The sequence below is a fragment of the Sphaeramia orbicularis genome, chromosome 8, assembly GCF_902148855.1.
Source record: "Sphaeramia orbicularis chromosome 8, fSphaOr1.1, whole genome shotgun sequence".
Taxonomy (NCBI): Eukaryota; Metazoa; Chordata; class Actinopteri; order Kurtiformes; family Apogonidae; genus Sphaeramia; species Sphaeramia orbicularis.
The window spans coordinates 9,079,778-9,093,392 of record NC_043964.1 but is presented as its reverse complement, the minus strand read 5'-3'; the positions used below and the strand labels follow the sequence as shown (position 1 = coordinate 9,093,392).

At 34.3% G+C, this 13,615-nt stretch overlaps 1 protein-coding gene and 1 long non-coding RNA gene across 3 annotated transcripts in view; both read left to right on the top strand.

Annotated features, from left to right (window-relative positions):
* The window catches only part of baiap2a (BAR/IMD domain containing adaptor protein 2a), a 197,556-nt gene that overhangs the window by 74,289 nt on the left and 109,652 nt on the right, over window positions 1-13,615 (top strand). The gene's annotated exons all lie outside the window — the stretch shown is intronic.
* On the top strand, window positions 11,447-13,017 carry LOC115424109 (uncharacterized). Its single transcript, XR_003936049.1, has 2 exons — window positions 11,447-11,504; window positions 11,602-13,017. It is a non-coding gene; the product is annotated as an uncharacterized LOC115424109 (long non-coding RNA).

Below are 13,615 nucleotides of genomic sequence, written 5' to 3'. Positions count from 1 at the left end.
TAGTACGGGATAGAGGGGTAATGAGCATTCTAGATTCCAAACAACAGATATTTATGTTCGCCGCCATGTTTATGGAATAACTATAAAATAAAAGAGTAAAATAAGCATGTGAATATAGAAATAAAAGAGCAAAATACCCCCATGTATATGTGAATAAAAGGGCAAAATACTCATGTGAATATAGAAATAAAAGAGCAAAATAAACACGTGAATATAGAAATAAAAGAGCAAAATACCCCCATGTATATGTGAATAAAAGGGCAAAATACTCATGTGAATATAGAAATAAAAGAGCAAAATAAACACGTGAATATAGAAATAAAAGAACAAAATAAACATGTGAATATAGAAGTAAAAGAGTAAAATAAACGTGAATGTAGAAGTAAAAGAGCAAATAAACATGTGAATATAGATATAAAAGAGCAACATACCCACATGTATATATAAATAAAAGAGCAAAATACCCATGTGAATATATAAATAAAAGAGCAAAAAATAAACATGTGAATATAGAAATAAAAGAGCAAAAATTTCATGTGAATATTGAAATAAAAGAGCAAAACACCTATGTGAATATTGAAATAAAAGAGCAAAATAAATGTATATATAGAAATAATAGAGCAAAATACAGACAAATATATATAAATAGAGCAAAATACCCACGCGTGTATATAAATAAAAGCGCAAAATACCCATGTGAATATAGAAATAAAAGAGTAAAATACCCAGGTGAATATAGAAATAAACAAGCAAAAATGTCACGTGAATATATAAATAAAAGATCAAAATAAACATGTGAATGTAGATATAAAAAAGCAAAATAAATATGTGGATATAGAAATAAAAGAGCAAAATAAATATGTGGATATAGAAATAAAAGAGCAAAATAAACCTGTGATTATATAAATAAAACATTAAAATACCCATGAGAATATAGAAATAAAAGCGCAAAAAACATGATGTGAATATAGAAATAAAGGAGCAAAAAAAAAAAAAAACCTCTGCCATGTTTGCTTTTGAATAAATACCTAAAAATATTGATACAGTCCTTTTAAAATATTGATACAGAATCATAAAATGAAATATATCTCACATATACTGCATATATCACAGAACCTGTATTTTCTTCCACTCCTCTTCATGGAAGTATATATTCATGTTCTCACCTCTTATGGTGGAAGTAAACTCCAGCACAATGAGAAGGGATTCTATTTTCAAAAGCTGAAAGCAGATCTGCCTGTTTAGAATGACTCATTCTCCTGGTCAGAAGACTCATCTGCTCTGGCTTTTTATATTTGTCTGTTTTTGCTTCTATTTATCAAACTACTCCAAAGACTGAATGGCTCTGTGCAGTTATCAAACAAAGGTTGGGGGTACAGATCCAGATATTAGCTCCTGTTGTTTATTATGGTCTGTCTGTCTGTGGAACAGTGGACCAGCTCCACCCAACATTCCCCTGCATACATGTGTGGTTCCCGTGGGAGACATCGGTGTTCTTTTATTTTTCCAACCACCTGCTCACAACTTTCTCCGCCCAAAGGTTGATACGAGTGTCCTGACCTTCTGTCAAATCAGGTGCAGCGGGGAGACGAAAAGCTGCGAGTTTCCTGTTTGGTTAGAGGAAGAGGACAGAAATATCCACACAGTAGGGGAGATGAAAGTCCACAAAGTTGAATTATAGCCATTTACTTGATTTAGCAGCAAACACACAGATTTTTGAAGCTACTGAATGCACAGTCTTGCATGTTGTGTTATTTTTTTTATTTTTGCCTATAAATAAAAATCAACCCAGTATCACAATTAACCAGTGGCGGCTGCTTGTCCTTCAGACAGGGGAAGCTCATTGTCAGCTTACATTAAAAAAAAAAAAAAAAAATTGTCAAGTTATTTAAACATAAATTCGGCCCTCCGTTCCTTTTTAAGAAAATGGTCAGTGACCTTATCGTACCAAGTGGGTGTCTTTTCCAGGGACTTGACCAGTGCCCTGTCAATGTCCAGCAGAGCTGGGCTGCTTAGATTGCCTTGGCCCATTGTGTTGTGGGTGTAGAACTGGAGCCTTTTTAAACAACAGATGCTCCTTTCACTCCGACCTCGCCCAGTTTGATTGATTTAACTATCTACAAAACGATATTAAACTCAAACAAGAAATGATTAAATTATGTAACTGAAACAAGAAAACGCTGAAATTATGTTAAATTGAAACAAGGAAGTACAATGAGTGTGTTTTATTTACAGTGCAAGAAATGAATGAGTAATTTCGTAGTGGTTTCTCTCTGATTTCACAGCAGAATGTGCGACGGTATGAAACTGAACTGTGTCAGTGAAGGAGCAGATCTGAAAACAGCTGTCAATCAAACAGGATTCAGCCTTTTGACTGATCCTCCAATCAGCACGTGGGATTCGGGTGTCCAGCTCGGCCGAGCTCCGCCCACAGCTCCATTCACCCCCAGAGACGTCCAGCGTCCGGGGGCGGGACAACATCGTGGCATTTATCCAATTACCATCCAGTTTTGAGGCAATGAAAAAAACTGTTCCACTCAGTCCCATTGAAGCTCATAGACGCCCGGAGTCTACGGACAAATGCACTGAGCAGAGATCGAATGAGAAAACAGCGCAATGTGTGAGCGGAATGTATGAGAAATGAACAACATCGAGTCTGTTGGTTTGTGCTAAAGCTGATTCTGAACGAACTCGTCTGTGAGATGAACGTGTTCTAACACATTTGTAGTCAATGAAATGTCAACACAACCGTACATATTTAACCATTTAATTTTCGTAATTTTAGGGGAAGTCGAGCTTCCCTTGCAGTCTATGAGAAATCGCCACTGCAATTAACAAATATGAACCTATTAATAGATGTAAACATTCATTCTCAGATAATGTGAAGAGTTGAAAGATTTGAGTGTTTTTATATTAATAATGAAGATTTATTATTTAACGAGAGATAAATAACAACAAAAACACAATAAAGAAACAGAAAATAGTCTGTAAGGATGACTTTCATGTAGGGGTGTGTGATATTATGCCTCGTTTCCACTACATGGAACCGACTCAACTCGACTCGGGTACCAGGTCCTGTTCCTGGAGATCGTTTCCATTACAGGATACTACCGACTTTACGGTACCTGGTCGTCATAGCGATGCAGCGCGTTACTTCCATGTCATCTGCTCAGAGAGTCGCTGATAAACTCGCTCGTTGTAGTGTAAAGAATCATGATAAAACCGAGATTGTGATTTTACTTTTTTTAAATTGTGATACGATATTTGGGACGTATCTCCCACCCCTACTTCCATGTCATAATCCTGCTTTACTTCACAAAATTATCTACTATGTCTTGTATTAGAGTCTGGTTTCGACCAACTCGATGTGTAAAGTGTCATGAGATAACTTTTGTTATGATTTAGCGCTATATAAATAAAATTTCATTTGATTTATTAATGTCTCAACTAGAAATGTAACGATTACCGGTAAAACGATAAACCGCGGTAAAATAGCAGATGGTTAGTATTACCGTTTAAATTCTAATTATCATGATAACCGTGTTTGATTACCGCACTTTTCCGGAGAAAACGCCTACGTAAAGATCTGCTTTTATGTCAAATATTTGAGTATAGTTTTAATTTATTGTAGTTTTAATTGTATATACCTAATATTTGGAACCAATATTCACTTTTAAAGTCTTTGAAAAGGTTCGTTAAGCGTCTTTGTGTTATTTATGCAATGAATTATATAATTTTTTCAAATTGGATTTTAAATTTTTTGTGTGTTTTTTGTCCTTTTATGTTTTTATAGTAGGTTAAAGTGGAAAAAATAATAGGCAGTTGATAGAAATGAAGTTGTGCTGAAAAAAAAGATCTCAAACATGGGTATAGTAAACATTTGTTTATATAGTTAAAGGCAAAATCAAAAGTACTGAAAATGGACAAAATAGGCTCAGACCACTAAGGGTTAATATTTGAATGTTTCTGCCAACAGAAGGTACATTGTACCTATTATTTTATGTTTTTGTTTTTGTTTTTTTTTTCAAAATACAACTTGGTTAAATTATTTCAGTGTGTGTATTAGTACTTTTTGAACATTTTGAGCACATTTTCAACAATACCACGATAATAATGATAACCGTGATATGAAATGTTTATATCGTTACATCCCTAGTCTAAACAGAGAGAACTTGTTTAGAGCCTTTATCCTAAATACAAACCCATTTCAACTGACGGACATAAACAACATCTCGGCTCTAGTGGTTTTCAGACCCTTAGCTTGATTATTCCTGGTTTTCCCGGTTTAACTCCGCCCAAGCCTCCATTGTTTTTCAGATTTGGAGTCGTTGCCCCCCCGCCCCAGCTAACCGACAGAAGAGGAAATAACTGTTAACATGGTTACGCAGATTATCCTATTAGAGATAAATATCAGCTTGGTGTTATGTATGGTTTTAACTGTATCTCCACATGTTCACGTATACAGTACATATGTGTGTGTGTGTGTATGTGCATGTGTGTGTGTGTGTATTAGTTGGAGCTGTTGTTGGACCTCTTTAAAGCCTGTTAATTCCATAGAGGCTTTACAGGAGACAGGCTGTAAATGGTCCCACCTACACACCTAAGAATCAGCAGCTGTTCTCCATCTCCATCTCCATCTCCATCTCTATCTCCTTTTTCTTTTCTTTTCTTCCTCTTTTCCTCCTCCTTCTTTCTTTCTTTCTTTCTTTCTTTCTTTCTTTCTTTCTTTCTTTCTTTCTTTCTTTCTTTCTTTCTTTCTTTCTTTCTTTCACCCATACATAAACATTACACTTTAAAGCCAGGAATAAAATTACTTTGTGAAATAATGGCCTCTGATGCTGCTTTCATTATCAATAAATCAACACACACTGCACTAGTTGGAGGTTTAATTCATTCTGAACACAATATGTTCCCACTGGAGTCGACCCCTGTGTGTGTGTGTGTGTGTGTGTGTGTGTATTATTATATGCATGTTGTGTTCATGCTTAGTGTAATTACATAGCTGCGTGCATTTTTGGGAGGTATAAATCTACTTTCATCTGTATGTTTATACAGTATAAGTGCTCTTTTAATCCACTTGTGTATATCTCCGCCTAAAGACAGTCTTTCTCTCTCCCTCTCCCGCCAGCCCCACTACTCCCACACATTCCCTCCCACATATCCTCCTCTGGTTGGGCTAATCATCGCCTGTCACTTTGCCACCCACATGCACACATACACACACATGCACACACACATACACAGATACATGCGTGCACACATGTGCTAACACACACCTGCTCCCCCTCCCCTCATTTCTCTCTCTATCTCCCCCCCTCTCCTTCTGTTTTTGCTATCCTCCTCTTCTTTTATCCCTCTTGGTGCAGAAGGAGTGAGCACCTATTACCTCAGCGCCACTCCTGCCTTTTCAACCCTTCTAGGGGAATACAGGAAATTCAGAGTCGCACGGCTGGAGATATTTACGACAGTCCTAACCGAGCACATCTCCTCCATTGTGTTTATGTTCCTTTGAACTGGTAGACTTGTTATTTATGACCAGGCTTTTAGCTAAATAGGCAGTTTACATGTTTTAACTCCTCCTGAAATTCCTAGTGTTTAGATTTATCTCCATTACTGTAACTCTTTTATTTTAAAGGGGTTCTGTAGTCTGTTCTTATTCCAAGCTCTTAATAGAAGGAGGAAATTATGCAGCAGAACAACCTTAACCCTTAAGGGTCTGAGCCTATTTTGGCTGTTTTTGAGTACTTTTGATTTTGCCTTTATAAAGAAATGTTTACTATACTAGAGCCTGACCGATATGGGATGTTTGGGGCCGATACTGATATTGGGGGCTAAAAAAAGCCGATATCCAATATATCGGCCGATATTTGATTTTGGCCGATAACCGATATATTGGCCAATATATGAAATAAGAACACTGATCTACACAGGATATAATAATCTTATATTAGATGATTGTGGACAGGTTGATAAACAGTTGCATAAATCTTTGTTTATCTCACAAATAGAATTTACACAACTTTCAAATGCGAACTATGCAATCACGAAAATAATTTGAGCAAAAAAGTATTGCTTAACACACAGTTATGTTTTCACTCATAAATTTGGATGTGTCTGCCTCACAGCACTACAACTTCTTATGTGGACTAAGGACTAAACTGAGCATGTGCAGAGTGAATTAGGTGAGTCCTAAGTTGTTCCTGATTGGAGCAATTGCAAGAGTTACAACTGACCCGTGTTACAACTGTCCCCAGTCTCCCCTACACTATTAACACCCAGGCCTGCTGGCAGAATGAAACTGTGAGGTAGACAGGAAGTGCACAGACATGGGTGTGTGTGGGGGGGTGAATACTTCATAAGATGGGGGGGGGGGGGTTAGCGGTCCATCCTTGTCAGAGTGCGTGGTAGCGGTCCGTGATTTTCGCTGGGGTGGGGGATCGGAGCCGGGGGGGGCAGTAGCTCTGTGATTATGTAATTGTGTGTGTGGGGGGGTGGTGATAGCGTCATTGTCCGAGCAGGAGTGAAAGTGAAACTAACTTGCTTTAAAGTTCCTCTTATACTCCAGGCAGCACACACACACACACACACACACACACACGCAGGAGCGACAGAATCTCCGCGCAGCAAAAAAAGTTAATATATCGGCTACATATTGGCCGATGTTGATTAATTGGTGATACGCCATAATCGGCCCGATTAATCGACTGGCCGATTAATCGGTCAGGCTCTATACTATACCCATGTTTATCTTTTTTTCAGCACAACTTCATCTATCTCATTTGTCTATTATTTTTTCACTTTAACCTACTGTATCAACACAAAAGGACAAAAATCAGACAAAATGTATAAAATCCAATTTGAAAAATGCATATAATTTCTTGCATAAATAACACAAGGATGCTGAATGAGCCTTTTCAAAGACTTTAAAAGTGAATATTGGTTCCAGATATTAGGTATATGAAATCAAAATTGGAATAAATTAAAGCTATACTCAAATATTGGTGTTTTCTCACCCCCCCGGTCCTCCCGGTTTCCGCATCAGGTTCAGCTGGGGGTCGTCCTCACTCTTACCTGTAATGCTAATGCAGTCTGTGGATTAGAATCCGCAGATTCAGCCATTTTTTTCCGTTTTGAAAAAGGACAAAAAAATGACGAAGATATGGTCAGACATCTAATGCCCCCCCCCCCCCCCCCCCCCCCCCCCACACACACACACCTCATTTTCCATTTTCATACTTTTATTCACGTTTGTTTGCTCTGTCATATCTCCAGTTGTATTTGCTCTATCAACATGAAATAAAAAGTGGGAGAGTGTTTCAAGTCCGCACTTTCAAACGCAATTATCCCCAGTGGTCTATGTGACCGACCTCCGACGCTACAACCTGTTGAAAATGTCATGTGATTCAGTCACAGGGCCGTGACCGTGGACCCCTAAGGGTTGATAGGAGGAGGAAATTATGCAGCAGAACAACCTTAAAGCTGCCAAAACCACTAACGAATCCACACTATTTATCCAAAGACTGTGGATGGAACATATATATATATATATATATATATATATATATATATATATATATATATATATAATGTCTTTTTCTGCAGTTTTCTCATTTTTTTTTATGTAATAATCCTCAACTTTAATCGGAACTTTTATGATCATCTATATGATCAGTAAATGAAATATAGGAAAATACATGATTTATATTGATAAACTAGAAAATATAGAGGACAAGATTATAAATAAATGGTGGTAAATCACTTAAGAAAGGTTAAGCATAGAGAAAAACTTCATTTGGGAACTGACATAAAAGTAAAACTGGGTCTTTATGGGTTAAGACATTTCATGTTGTTCATATTTCTTCAGGTTATTTACATTTTTTGAGAAAGGATAGTTTGTAATTATAAACATTTTCATGTAATTTTTATTTTTTTTACGCTTAAGCAGAGATGAATATTTGGAGTTGTCATTACTTATAGGTTTTTATAATAGTGTTTTACTGGTCTGATCCATTTGAGATCAACTTGGTGTGAATTAGAATGAGTTTGTTATCACTGATTGTTAATATCGTCAGTGTAATTTTTGCATTTCACAAATTCATCTCACAAACCAGATTAGACTCTTTGGCGGACCAGTTTTGGCTTTATGTTTGACACCTGTGGATTACTGCATAAGCTGATAGTTTACATTATAGCTCTGTTAGCTTTCCTCTGTATTCAGTCTGAAAACAGCCACAGTAAAACCAGTAATCACCTCTGTTTTCTGTACAGTTTGTGTTGTTAGTAGCTGAACTAAAGATCTGTTTGGAATCGAATAAACAAGGTCAGAACTGTCACAGTTTAGTCTGAACCGTGGATCAACAAACGGTGAATTCGGCAAAGATAATAACATCACATGACTTTATACCTTCATAAGCCTCATAATAATAAAACTTTTCTGTATAGAATAAATGCTACCATTTTAGCATCAAACTCCATTTTTTTCATTTAGAGCCATGTCCAGTGGAGCTTTTATCACTTTGTCACTTTCTTCGACTCTTAAAGTTGCTTCTTAATGGTTCGCCCCATGTTGTCACTCTCTGATGCTTTGGTCAAAGGCAGCATGACTCATTTTTCCTTCTAGTCTTCACATACAGTCCTGGAAAAAATTATTAGACCACCCCTTGTTTTCTTCGATTTCTTGTTCATTTTAATGCCTGGTACAACTAAAAGCTACATTTGTTTGGATAAATATAATGATAACAACAAAAATAGCTCATAGTAGTTGAATTTCAGAGCTGATATCTATCCATTTTCCATGTTTTCTTGATAATAACCAAAATCACTTCAGTTCTTCCATCAATATCTCTGTCACTGTACTGACAAAAACAGTGCTTTTAGACATTCCATGTTTTCTTTTCTGTCTGTTTTAGCCACATGATACACACAGGAGTTAATACTGGATTGCATAACCATTGTTTTTGATGACTTTTCATGGTCTAAGAATTTTTTACAGTGACAAATGGAACAGACGCACTTTTAAAGCAATTACTCTCAGAGCTTTTAGTCGGATAACTCGGTTCAAGTGTAAATTAAAAGTGCTTTTACGTATTACTTAATGATGTCCTGCCCAAGTCTATAAAAATATCATTACTGCAGGACTTCTTTTTCTAACAAAAGCTCAATAAGAAACATAAAAGCTGCTAAAAATTGCTACTGCTTCACATACAAATGGTGGTAGTCTAATAATTTTTTTTTTCCGTGACTGTATATGTATTCAGTTTATATCCACATTTACATTTGCATTTATGCATTTGACAGATGCTTTTTTCCAAAGCGACTTACAGGGGAAAAACCAAAAATAAAAGAAAAATACAGGAATAGATTAAAGACATAAAACAGCTGAACAATTAAAACAGCGTTGTACTGAAGAATAAAAAAGCAAAATGGTAGACTAAAATACAAGAATAGATTAAAAACACATAAAAACAGCTGTACAATTTAAAACGGTGAAATAAAAATACAAAGTAAAACAACAGAATGAACATTATAATACGTTTAAAATGGAATATCCATACAATTCAATACACTGGCATCTTTGGCACGCTCTAATGATACTTTAAGATCATTGTTTTAATATTTAAAAAGTGAACACCACATGTAGCTCATTTAATGTAATAAATCCAACAAATTGGTGAAGAAATAAAGCAAAAAAAAAAAAAGAAAAATGCATAATTTAAGAGGGAAAATGATGTATTATTTTTTGCAAGAATCGCCGCATGATATGAGTTTTATGAAGTACTAGTGCATACAACACTGACAACGGAAAGTAACATGAGGTAATAAAAGGTTGAAGGTAATGAAGTAAAGTAATAAAAAGGTACAAAATAAGTGACCCATTTGGACGTTCAGAGGCTCTGTAGTTACCGTGGAAACACAGTCATCTCCTACAAAATTGATTCACTAGTAAAACCCATGGAGTTGGATCAATGACAGTGGATGGACACACTGGGTTTATATACAGTATATATATTGATAAATAAAATTAACAAAAATTAATTTAAAAAACCTACAAAATGATAGATAATGTGGGAAAAAATAAGTAAAAGATGTGCTAAAATAAAGCATAAATGATTAAATAAGTGACAAAATGAAAAAAAAAAAACACCCAATATATGAATAAAATTAACAAAAAAGACTATTAAATCAACAAATTGATCATAATTAATTATAATAATGTTATAAAAAATAAGTACAGTGAACGAAATAAATCACAAGCTGAACAAAATTGAAGAAAAATGAACAAAATAACAAACAAAACGAACAAAAACAATAAATAATAAATAAAATGTATCAAAAAATGCACAAAATAAGCCACCCATTTGGACATTCAGAGGCTCTGTTGTTACCGTGGAAACGCTATCTTACCACGTGTAGCTCATTTAAATGTAATAAATCCAACAAATCGTTGAAGAAATACCGTAAAAGAAACAAAACATAATGTAAGAGGGAAAATGATTAATTATTTTTGCTAGAATCCCCACATGATATGAGTTATATGAAGTACTAGTGCATTCAACACTGACAACAGAAAGTAACATGAGGTAATAAAAGGTTGAAAGTGATGAAGTAAAGTAATGTGGAAAAAAATAAGTAAAAGATGTGCCAAAATAAAGCAAAAATGATTACATAAGTGACAAAATGGAAAAAAAACAAAACAGCCAAAGTAATGAATAAAATGAACAAAAAAAATCAACAAATTAATCATTAATAATAATAATAATAATAATAAGTTAAAAAATAATAATAAGTAAAATGAATGAAATAAATCATAACCTGAAAAAAATGAAGAAAAATGAACAAAATAACTAACAAGATGAACAAAAACAATGAATCATAAATAAAATGTATGAAAAATGTAAAAAATAAGTGACCCATTTGGATGTTTAGAAGCTCCATTGTTACCGTGGAAACACCATCATCTTCTACATCCTACCACATGTAGCTCATTTAATGTAATAAATCCAACAAATCGGTAAAGAAATACAGTTTAAAAAAAAAAAAAAAAAAAGAAAAATACATAATGTAAGAGGTAAAATGATGCATTGTTTTTGCAAGAATCACCATATGATATGAGTTATATGAAGTACTAGTGCATTCAACACTGACAACAGAAAGTAACATGAGGTAATAAAAGGTTGAAAGTAATGAAGTAAAGTAATGTGGAAAAAAATAAGTAAAAGATGTGCTAAAATAAAGCAAAAATGATTAAATAAGAGACAAAATGAAAAAAAAAAAAACAGCCAAAGTAATGAATAAAATGAACAAAAAAGAATTTTAAAAAATCAGCAAATTGATAATAATAATAATAATAATAATAATAATAATAATAAGTAAAATGAATTAAATAAATCATAACCTGAAAAAAATGAAGAAAAATGAACAAAATAACTGACAAAATGAACAAAAACAATAAATAATAAATAAATGTATTAAAAAAATGCACAAAATAAGCCACCCATTCGGATGTTCAGAGGCTCCATAGTTACCGTGGAAACGCCATCATCTTCTACATCCCACCACATGTAGCTCATTTAATGCGATAAATCCAACAAATCGCTGAAGGTTCAGAGGCTCCATAGTTACCGTGGAAACGCCATCATCTTCTACATCCCACCACATGTAGCTCATTTAATGCGATAAATCCAACAAATCGCTGAAGAAATAAAGTTAAAAAAAAAAAAAGAAAAATACATAATATAAGAGGGAAAATGTTGAATTATTTTTGCTAGAATCACCACATGTTGTGAGTTATATGAAGTACTAGTGCATTCAACACTGACAATGGAAAGTAACATGAGGTAATAAAAGGTTGAAAGTAATGAAGTAAAGTAATGTGGAAAAGATGTACTAAAATAAAGCAAAAATGACTACATAAGTGACAAAATGAAAAAAAAAAAAACAGCCAAAATAATGAATAAAATGAACAAAAAAGACTATTAAATCAACAAATTCATCATAATTAATAATACGTTTTTTAAAAAAGTAAGTAAAATGAACAAAATAAATCACAAGCTGAACAAAATTGAAGAAAAATGAACAAAATAATGAACAAAAACATTAAATAATAAATGAAGTGTATAAAAAATGCACAAAATAAGCCACCCATTTGGACGTTCAGAGGCTCTGTTGTTGCCGTGGAAACGCTATCATCTTCTACATCCTACCACATGTAGCTCATTTAATGTAATAAATCCAACAAATTGTTGAAGAAATACTGTAAAACAAACAAAACACAATGTAAGAGGGAATATGATGAATTATTTTTGCTGGAATCACCACATGATATGAGTTATATGAAGTACTAGTGCATTCAACACTGACAACAGAAAGTAACATGAGGTAATAAAAGGTTGAAAGTAATGAAGTGACGTACTGTTCATACGTTTAGTCTAGTTTTGAGTCTTTGTTACAACAGAAGGAGGAGGCGGAGCTCCGGCTGTGTCTTGGTGTGTAATATGGTCACCCTGTTCTGTGTGTCCTCGGGTGCAGAAGGAGCTTTGTTGGGTGTGTCCCCCCCACCCCCACCCCACTGTCCTACATGGCTTGTGTTTCACTGTTGGAACTTCTGAAGATTAGCGTGGAAGCCAGACTACAAACTGAGCCTAATTCGAGCTCATGTGCAGTTTCAGCTTTGACAATAAGAGCTCCTTCGTGACTGAATGTGTCAGTGGTCTGCTTTCAAGAACTTCAACAGGAATGTCAAGTGTTTACATTCCGTCCACTCCCTGACCCCTTTTCCTTAGCCAGAGGAAATCAAGCCCCTTATCAACCGCCGTAACATGGCCACATTTTAATAACACGTGTATGATTAGGCACAAAACATGTCATTGGGGAAATTTCATGCATGAGCGAAAGAAGAAGAAAAAACCAAAACATTAAACTGTAGTCAACCACCTCTCATATGGATGAACAAAAACATCCAAAGTAAGGAATAAAATATCCAAAATGATCAATAAATAAACTAATTGATATGTAAAATGAATGAAATAAACCACAAGCTGAACAAAATTGAAGAAAAAGTAATAAAAGAGGCAACTAAATGTAGAAAAATTAACAAAATAACTAAAATAAAGTGCTAAAATGAAGGAAAAAGGATTAAATAATCAACAAAATGAAGAAAAACAGCCAAAGTAATGATAAACTGTGCAAAAATGAACAATAAATTAACAAATGAATAAGTAAAATGAACAAAATAAACCAAAAGCTGATCAAAATTGAAGAAAATGTACAAAATAAGTGACCCATTTGGATGTTCAGAGGCTCTGTTGTTACCGTGGAAACATCGTAATCTTCGACAACATTGATTCACCAGGAAAACCCATGGAGCTGGATCAATGACAGTGGATGGAGACACTTGGTTTAGATATATATTTTGATATGTAAAATGAACACTAAAAACCCTACAAAATGATAAATAATGTGGGGAAAAAATGAGTAAAAGATGTACTAAAATAAAGTAAAAATGATTAAATAAGCAACAAAATGAAGAAAAAGAGCCAAAGTAATGAATAGAATGTTCAAAAATGAACAAAAAATCAACAAATTAATAAGTAAAATGAACAAAATAAACCACAAA